The following is a 10,481-nucleotide window of genomic DNA, read 5'->3' as shown; positions in this document are numbered from 1 at the left end:
TAGGTAAATAGGCCATTGCAGCCTTGCTTCATGGAAACAACATTCGCATTAAGGCCACTGGTATTCAAACAAGCAAAGCCTGTAATTGATTTACCACAGGATGCCATTTTGTTGGGTTGGTGTAAGCCAGGGGTGCTCAATAGGTGGATCGCGATCTACCGGTAGATCGCGAGGCAAAATGAGTAGATCGCGGAGTGCCAACCCCCCCCTTCAGGTGCCTCTGGGAGGAAACGCCGGGAGTAAGGCCCATTGTACTCAATGGGGCTTACTCCCAGGTAAGTGTGGCTAGGATTGCAGCCTCACAGCCTAATCCTAGGCATGTCTACTCAGGAGTAAGTCCTGTTATACTCAGTGGAGCTCAAGGTACACCAACATACATTGTATACATAAATGTTATATGTTATGATGGCACGAACATTGTAAAAAAAAAACTCTGGTAGATCTCCGGGCCTTGCTGGGTTTCAAAGTAGCTCTCGAGCCAAAAAAGTGTGAGCACCCCTGGTGTAAGTGCTTAGGCTATTCTCTTCCAGTCATTTCCCCTTCTCCATTAAATGGGAATTGCACTAGTGTGTGTGTCCATTTCTACAAGTTACCAGTCATACATCCCCTTTTGGAGTGGTACATGGTTACCATCTTGCTCACCCACACATACGCCCCTTCCACGTTCAACTGCATTCAAAAATAATGCAAAGCTATACTTTGTTTACTGAAACCTTGGTTTGTTTGAAATACCAACCTGCCCATACACCAAGTTTGTTTGGGGCTAAAGAACCAGGTCCTGAAAAACCATGCTCAGAAGCTGGTTTACAAGCCTTACTTTATCTTAACTGTGGTGTGCTGTTGTGTTTGGAAGCCACTGACAGATCACAGAGAGGGCCATTGTTCCTCTTCAGGAGGCTTCTGTAACATAGAGATGGGAATGATCTTATGATCATAAGAATTTGAGGCCTTATTAGATGAGAGGCAAAAGTAGATAAGCATCAGTAAGTCTTAGTTTGCATCTTATATATCTGAAAGTTGTATGTCTGTGGGGTTTTAACTAGAGTTAGCACAAACCATGGTTTGGCATCCAGATCCTTATGCACTGTTAATTGGAAATAAGTCCCCTAAGTTCAAAAGAACTTACTTTCAAGTAAGTGTGCATTGGATTGCAGCTTACACCACATATTTCATTCATATGCATCAAAGAATGCTAGTTGTTGAGATAGTGTGTATCAGACAATATCACAAGCGTATATTGTCTAATCTTTCTCTTGCAAATTTATTGTTCCAACACTATGAATAATCAAAATCCCAATGCAGCCTTTCTCTGAGGGAATATTTTAATAGCAAATGTAGCTTCTTGTAAAGGAGCAACATCTGACAAGCATCTCTGCCTTAAGCTCGGAAGATTCACAATTCCAGTTTAAGACAGATATGCCTATTTAAATATTCCTCCTTTCCGTGTAGTTGCTTTTCTTTCAAATGTTCTCCTGTAGAAGGGCTGCACTGGGATTTTGATTACGTATTGTTTTGGAATAATACATCTTCTGCACACCTATTACAGTCTTCTTTGCTGTCACCTCATTTTTATGTTCCTGAAAGTTGTTCTGTTTCTCCTGAACAATCTCTCTTTTGTTTTGCCTGTGGGTTGCCTTTTGACTCCTATCCCTTGAATGCATGTTACTTTTGACTGAGCATAGAGAAACATCAAGTGGCACCGTTGAAAGTTACAGGTGTGCACATTAGCAATACTGCAGACTGTTGTTGGCTCACCAGTAATCTCCAGTAAAATGAACATAGGTCCATCTAACCCAGAGTCCCGTTTCCCACAGTGGTGAACAAGTTACCGTTGGAAACCCCACAGTCATGACATATACACAAACTTTCTCCTGTTGTGGCTTCCTAGCACCTGACACTCAGAAGCATATGTGCTCTGAGCTTGGGGTTAGCACATAATCATCACAATGAAGAGCCATGGAGAGATTTGTCCTCCATAAATTGATATAATACCAGATATGAAAGATAGTAAGTTTCAGTGGCTTTAAAGTCACCTCAGAGTCACTGTGATGTGTTTGTTCCTTCAGTGCAATCTCTAGCATCAAGTGGTGCTTCTTTTATGTTTAGCAGGGAGAGAGGAACTGTCCCGTTTCACCCAGTTCAGTGTCTTTCCTAGCAGCTGTTGCTGTTCTTCTGCATCTTTTTAGATTGTCTAAAAGGGAGCCATTTAATAATTTGATTTCGGCCGCAATCCTAACGAACTTTCCAGCACTGACATAAGGGCAATGCAACTCCGAGGTAAGGGAACAAACATTGGCTTACCTTGAGGAGGCCTCCATGACTCTCTCCCAACTGCAGGATGCAGCATATGTCCCACTGGCACAGCTATGCCAGTGCTGGAAAGTTCGTTAGGATTGCCCCCTTTGTCTGTAAACTGCTTTGTGAACTTTTGAATTGAAAAGTGGTATATAAATATTATTATTATTATTATTATTATTATTAGTAGTAGTAGTAGTAGTAGTAGTAGTAGTAGTAGTAGTTGTTGTTGTTGTTGTTGTTGTTGTATGACCAGGAAAAGTAACATTGTACAGAAAGATGGGCCTTCTTTGGGTATCAGCCATATATCACCAGTTCAGTGGGTAGTTACTTGAGCACCTATATGATCTGTGAACTGATGACTGAGGCCCATAAGAACATAAGAACATAGGCCCAATCCTACCCAACTTTCCAGCACTGGTGCAGCCGCAATACAGTCCCAAGGTAAAGAAACAAATATTCCCTTATCTTGAGGAGGCCTTGTCACTGCCTCCCCACCACAGGATGCAGCGCATGCCCCATTGGCATGGCTGCACCAGCACTGGATAGGATTTGGCCGTGAGAGCCCAACTTTCCAGCACCAATGCAGCCATGCCAACATTTGTACCCTTACCTTGGAGTTGCATTGCAGCTGGATTGGTGCTGGAAAGTTGGATAGGATTGGTTTCCAAAGATCTTATCTAGTATTCATATGTATTTCATATATTCTCAGTATAGACAGAATGCAAAGGGCAGTTTTGGACAGCATTCTATGTGTAAGACGCAAAGCTCAGCAGCTCAATTTCTCTTTCTGAATGTGCAGTTAAGTACTATACCTAGAGGCAAGCTGAATAGTTGCCTCAGAACGTCTTTTTTTCTGTAATAGGTGGAGTGGGGGAAATCTATTGTCATGAAACTGTCCCCTTTCATGTGTTTTACTGCTAATTCCATGATGGTCCTGTCAGTGATTGCACTCCATGTTTCTGTAGGATGTCATTTTTTTTTTTCAGTGTTTCCTGCCCAGAAGATACCGGAATAAGGAAGCATTGCTCACTTCAATTTGGCTTCCTTACACCACCACACATCATGACATTAAGTTAAATCAGAGAGAAGCAAAAAGCAGTGCTTCCTGCCTTCAATTCCTTCATCTTCTGGGTAGAAATTATCAAAGAAAATATTAGCGAGCAACAGTAGGGAGCATGTATGCAACTGTTGATAAGTGGGCTGAACACTTCACCACTATTTCCATTCCACCAAATCACCAAAATCCCCCCACCATTATGGGAAAGATAAAGCACAAAAAGGAGCATTACACAGAAAAGTACAAATAGGAATCTTTGCAGGAGGCTTGTATTTAAAAGTTAAAGTTTATTTAAGGAAAATACATCCTTGTAGGAAAGGATGCATGCAGATCCTTTAGCTAGATGGTGTAGCTACATACTTTCTCTTCAGGGAAGAAGAGAGAGAGAGAGAAGCAAGCAAGCAAGGCCTGAGAATTGCACTCTGCATAAACAACAAGCAAGCATTATTTGAGGATAGAAAAGACAGAGGCTCCTCCTTGAAATCAATTGTATGGAGGTGACCATATTGTTTCCATACACTCTGTATGCTATGGGGGCTGCCATGTTTTGGACAGGTTCCTCCATTCTTAAGATAGGAAAATAGGCGGAAGGGAGATGTGCATGGTGACGGCCATCTTTTCCAGCTCTGAGCTTGCTTGGAGAAATTCTAGTGTGGCTAGCACACTGGAACCTAAGAAAAGAATGCAACTCGAGTGTGCTGGAACCCTAAAAAAAAAAAGCAGCTCTCATACTGAACACTGTCTCCCGATCTTGTCTGATCTTGGAAGCTAAGCAGGGTCAGGCCTGGTTAGTACTTGGATGGGAGACCGCTTGGGAATACTGGGTGCTGTAGGCTTATACCATAGTCTTTCAAGACTGTAGGTTGCCAACCAGCACTTCTAGCAGTAGAAGCTAAAAAATGAACAAAGTCAAAGAGAACACCTTGTCCCCCTACCACTAACTACCTTGCCCTATGACCCCCTGCTGGTAAAGGTACAAGAGTACTGCATTGCTACAGCACTCACAAGTTCAGACCTTTTGAAGAAGGTGATTATGTTGAACAAACCACTTTGGCTCCACCCTAGTAATATCTAAAGAGAGAGGATGTCCTTTTGTCTCATGGGGAGATCTGTGTGCTGCAGACATAGGTATAGCTCAGCACTGAACATTACACCAGAAACATAATGAGAAAGACTAGTCGCTCATCTCCTGTACTTGTCACCCTGGTTTTAATCATGTCTGGAGCTTCCTGTCCCTCAATTGGGAAATTTCTTGCTATACATTTCTCTCCATATGTCTGGGTTATATTAAGAGATAGCTCAGGCTGTCTTAATCAGCATTATTTATTCCCAGTTTCTGTTACAGAATCACAAAGGCTTGGCGTAAGGTGCAATAAATCTTCATCTCGTTTCATCATCACAAACACCACAAGGCGGAAGGTTTGGCTGAGAGATAATGACTTGCGTGAAAAGTCACACAGGAGCTCTGCCGACGCTCGCAGCCATCTCCCTACCTTGAGAACTTTGATTGAAAAGTGAGTTTAATTGTTCAGACATAAATTATAAATGCTCTCTCACCTCCCAACCCAAATTGGTGCATTGCTGCTGCCCTGACTCTCAGAATTTAAAAACTTTCTCAGGAAAGCTTGTGACCTGAAAAGGAATGTCAGGATTTGAGTCTTTCAACATTTGGCAGATCCACTTGTCTTGATCACTTGATCCCATCTTTGTACCAAACAATGTTGGTACAAAGCATTACACGTAAACATGACGTGAATTATTGTTTAGTTAGGATGTGACCAAGAACAGGACAGCAACTTGGAGAAAGGAATGTTTAAGTCTTTGAAAAATCACACCCTATTCACAGGACCAGCTTCAGAGAGCAGGCTTCCCTGGGCACATGCTGGGGGCCCACAACTCCGGTAGGACCCTGGTTGCCCTGCCTCTCCATTGGCTCTCCTGGGAATCAGGGAAGCCTTGTAGGCATGCCTGATTCCCTGACATCCCATTCCTATCTAAAAAGGATCCCATTCCTATGGGATCCCTGACGTCCCATTCCTATCTAAAAAGGATGTTTTCTGCAGGGGATTTTCAACTGCCGGACATCAACTTGGGATAAGGGGACATTTGTCTCCCTGCCCTGGGGTAAGCCCCAGAAACTGCTGTGAGTCAACTCGGATGTGTGCTAACACTTTATAGCTGGCACAAGTCTGTATTGTCATAGGAAGGCAAATCAGGTCTGAGAAGGAACCTGGGATTCAGTGTGTGCTGTCGCCACTGATCCCATCCCCCTCCCAGACCTGATCTACTCTCCTCCCCATCCCCAGTACCACCCTGTAACACCCACCCCCTCTTCTGCTGTCGCTGCCACATTCAATCCCCTCCCTGCCTCCCTCCAACCCCCTTCATGGGCTTGCCTGCTCTGGTGGGTGTCTGCAGGTTTGCCGGCATGCTGGAGGTCACTCCATCTTCCCCGCCTGCCTGGTTCCCAGTAAGTGTGTGTGTGTGTGTGGGGCGGGGGGAGGGGGTTGGGTCAGAGACAAGGAGCAAAGGACAGGGTAAGTCAAGGGGTCATTGCACATGTGCATGTTCAAAAGGCCCCCCAAAATTCTCATTTCCCAGGGCTCAGTGGACCCTGCTATTTAACCCCAAGATGTCATTGTAAGGAGTCCTTTTCACTGGGAACAAACATAACACACTGAATCCTTTGAGGCTTACAAGATAATGGCACATTTAACGCCCTCTGCATCCTTGGCCCTTACTGTATTTAAAATACATGTAGTCCTGCTGATTGGACACGTACCACAATGACCACAGGCTAACCCAGACTATCCTGTTGTCTGCCTCATGATGCCCATATGCCTATGAATGCTTCATCTAGTAGTAAGATGTCCTGACTGCAGTGGAAACTATTCTTGAGGTGGGGGGGAGTATGGAGGGGACCTGTTAAGAGCCTGGACTTATCTTTCCTTTTAGTTTCTTATTCCCTCCACTTTATTTTATTATCTTTCTCAGATCAGAAAATGAAAAAAAAAAAAAAATAGGGAGGGGTGTGTGTGAGAGAGATGATTTTTTTTCTTCTTTTAGATTGACCGAATTCACAGGAATATCAGGTCTAATCTTTCACTTTCTTCAGAATTGCCCAGATGGCTCCTTTTGAAATGGATGTGTCTAATTTTAGAGGGGGTGGGGGAGTGAGAAAGAAGGAACAACACAGTCTAAAGCAAGGTGACCTTTTTCAGAGGCTTTGATGTGTTCACATTCAATGGCAGCCCTTTTCTCTCTCCTTCCTTCAATCTTCTGAGCACACGTGCCTCAACTTAAAATTAACAAATCTCAGAGAGGTTCCTGGTGCGTAGGTAACCTTCTTGGGGGTGGTTCCATTGAAATGCGGTTCACAAGTTAAAGGCCTGCGTTTTCATGGTCTTTTGCTGAGTGTGCTACCAGCCAGCGTGAGGAATCTGCCTGACAAAGACCAGAGTGGAATAAATGGTGGTGTTCAGCTGCCTCATCCATATCAACTACAACCAAGGCAGCTGTGCTTCTGCTTACACCAGAGCGGTTGTTTCCCCAGCTACTATTTGACTTTGGCCCCCTGTATTTTAACTAGAGGCTACCGCCACCAAGAAGAGCAGCAGCACAACCAGCTGGGTTGTACAAGGCTAAAACCAGAAGCCATTTCAGAGCACAGGAACCGGCTTTTATGGAGTTGGGTCATGGATCCATCCAGCAATGCCCGCATTGTAAGAGCTCTCCAGGCTTCTTTCCCCAACTCCTTCTGGAGATGCCAGGGATTAAACCCACATACAAAGGAAGTGCACTTCCACCCGCTCTAGGGCTCCTCATGTTTGATTTTACCCGGGTCAGAACCTAGTTATGTCCAGCAAAGAGGGGCTGCTCCCTTGCGTACCACTCCTGAGAGAGCATAGTTGCTCCTCAGCATAATCTAATTTGAGAAGGGGTCAAAGGTCAGCATGTGTGTTGCATGTAGAAGCTACCGGGTTAAGAGCCCAATCCTAACCAAACCCCGAGCTGATGCAACCACACCAACAGAGCACATGCTACATCCTGCGGTGGGCCAGTGGGGGGGGGGCTTGCAAAGTTCTCCTTAAGCTGATGAAACATTTGTTCTCTTATTCTGAGGCAAGACTCCGCTGTCCCAATGATCTCCTTGAAACTGCCCCAGCCATTTTCTGGTGTAGGTCCGAGGAGAGTAAGAGAGAAAGAATGAGTTAGGTTACCTTCACATGCTTCTCCCACTGATATCCACCCCTCCTACCCTCATTCCGCCTTCCACCCACCCAACCCCTCCCTGCCCAGACAACTCCCATTCCTTCTCTTCACTTTCCCATTTCCCCCTTCCTGCCCATCACCCACCCACTGCGTCAGCTTACCAGTGCCAGGGCATCCTTGAAGGCTGCTGCCACCCACTGTTTCTAGCCATGCATGACAGCACGTTGTACTTTGCTGTTTTGTTCTGGCAGTGCAGCCCTTAGTTAAGATTGGGCTGTCAATCTCTAGTATCTAAAGAAACAGGCAGTAGGGGATAGGAAAGACCTGTGCTGGAGAGCCATTGTCATTCAGAGTAGACTGTAATTGGCTGGATGAAGCCTGACTTCCCTGGCCTGACTCCCTATAAGGCAGTTCCTCCTGTAGGATATTTGTTTCCTTGTTAAAATGAATGTCACTAAGTGACAGATTGTGAAGCAAAGCTCTGCTCCAAAAGAACTAACAATGTCATGTGTGACACTACTGCACCCTGTTGCCCCAACACCCTTATATATCACTGGCTGTTGGGAGGTGTGGGCTGGTCATGTCACACATTGTGTTATGCCCAGCATTGCAAGAGACAGGAGAAAGAACAACCGAATGACAGCAGCTCCACTGTAACGTAGTTATGTCCCTATAGACATGAAGAATCAAGGCCGTGGTTTTCTCTTTCTTGCAGCAGTTCAGATTTCGAATGAGCAGGGAAAGCATTGACATCTTTGACCTTCTTAGCCATCAGCAGAGATGTTCTCGCACATAAGAAGCTTTGGATAATATATAGTTCTGTTTGTACAAAGCTTTGTAAGAAAACTTTAGCTTTTAGGTCAAAAATGGAAGGAAGAGGAAAAATAAAAAAATAGGTGGGGGGGATCTGTGAAAGGGAAAAGGTGACAACGCATCTGCTTTTCTTCCTATGTATAGTATCAGCTCCAACGTTTTGGGGGCCCTAGGAAGCCACCCTCAGTCCTACTTTGTCTGTGGGAAGTGGGGAGAGCAAAACAGAGTTCACAAACTGGAATGTAATTCTCAAATATTAACAGCATCCAGCCCCTCCCTTGAGTGTCCACATGTCACACCTATTAAGGGGGAGCTTGAGGCTTTTTGTTGAGGAAAAAAAATGACTTTATAGCATCATTTTTTGAGACTATGTCTATCAATGAGTATTGGTCATGCTGGCTACAAAGAACATCTGTATTCAGAGGAAGCATGCCACTGCATATCAGAAAAGGCTCTTGCCTTCATGCTCTGATCGAGATGTTTCAGAAGCATTTGGCTGGGCGCTCTGGACACCCCCCCTTCTCTTCCCTTTCTAAGACACCTTTATAGAGTCTGCCATTGGCTGTTAGCCTACCAGCCACTACAGCTAAATGAAATTCCATATTGATAGGCAAACTACCTCTGCTACATGCATGGGACCAAGAACAGGGGAGTTTGTTGCCTTCATGCTTGTGAGCTTCACAGAAGCAGTGTTATGATCCTGCATTGGTGGGTTGTTCAGATCTTCATCTGCACCCTAACTCTGCCACTTATGCCTAGCACATGACTGTGCTCCATGGTGGTTCTTGCCACCAACATAGCAACTGTTACCCTGGACATGCCTGATCTCATCTGATCTCAGAAGCTAAGCAGGGTCAGGCCTGGTTAGTACTTGGATGGGAGACCACTTGGGAATAGTGGGTGCTGTAGGCTTATACCATAGTCTTTCGAGACTGAAGGTTGCCAACCATAGTGATACCAATTATGTTCCTGTAGGAACACTTGATATCCTATTTTGCAGCCTCCAGTATCAGAGTGCCTACACAGCATGCAAGAGTGTTAACAACCCTGATTGAAGCTATTTCTGAAGATTTTTTTTAAAAAAATTTTCAACATGGTGGAATATTGGACATTCCTCAAGCCCCTGTTAAAATCGCCAGGGTTGCTTTCAGCAGTCACCTGGAGATAGATGCTGATTCTCAGAAACTCCACATCAATCCTGGAGGGCTGGCAACCATGGAGTACAAATAGCTCCGTTCTTTCTCTGTTACATGCAGTATTAAGAGATTACTCAGATCAACTGTCCTTTTTTTGTATAGACATCCACACTTTCATCTTTGCTGTCAAACACTCGAAGGATAACAATGCGGCCATCAAAAAGGACCTGAAAAACACAGCACAATATGCTGGAAAAAATAATTGTGGCTTTGGTAGAGGATGCTGACCCTGTGGGTCTCAATTAAGTATCCACTCCACCAAGCCTCCTTGTCTGACTCATTTGACCCAGAGAAATACAAACCTGAAATAAACATTTACTCACTCACAGAGTCTGGTTACATTCTTCTTCTTCTTCATCTGGAGAGAATACACTCCATTCAGTGATGTGATGAAACTCACAATGAATGAAGTTACTTAAGGACAAGCTTCATGCCGTGATACACTGAAGAGGCATGAAACAAAGCCTGAAAGCTCTTTCCACTTTGCACAGTAGACTTCAGCAGGTGGGGCACTGGAGAGGGGCTAGAAGAAAAGCCCTTCTCCTGCTTCCATGGCCTGAAAGTTCTTCTCCAGCTGGTTTTACCCCTGTTGATTATCAGACATAAGAACATAAGAACATAAGAACAGCCCCACTGGATCAGGCCATAGGCCCATCTAGTCCAGCTTCCTGTATCTCACAGCGGCCCACCAAATGCCCCAGGGAGCACACCAGATAACAAGATACCTCATCCTGGTGCCCTCCCCTACATCTGGCATTCTGACATAACCCATTCCTAAAATCAGGAGGTTGCGCATACACATCATGGCTTGTACCCCATAATGGATTTTTCCTCCAGAAACTCGTCCAATCCCCTTTTAAAGGCGTCTAGGCTAGACGCCAGCACCACATCCTGTGGCAAGGAGT

General features: G+C 44.8%; 1 pseudogene; it reads left to right on the top strand.

Annotated features, from left to right (window-relative positions):
* Positions 1-9,170: 9,170 nt before the first annotated feature.
* Positions 9,171-9,292, top strand: LOC136637369 (5S ribosomal RNA; annotated as a pseudogene).
* The last annotated feature ends 1,189 nt before the right edge of the window (positions 9,293-10,481 follow it).

Source organism: Tiliqua scincoides, chromosome 1, assembly GCF_035046505.1.
Source record: "Tiliqua scincoides isolate rTilSci1 chromosome 1, rTilSci1.hap2, whole genome shotgun sequence".
In the NCBI taxonomy this organism is placed as follows: domain Eukaryota; kingdom Metazoa; phylum Chordata; class Lepidosauria; order Squamata; family Scincidae; genus Tiliqua; species Tiliqua scincoides.
Note: the sequence above shows the minus strand (reverse complement) of the source record. Positions and strands in the feature narration are given on the sequence as shown.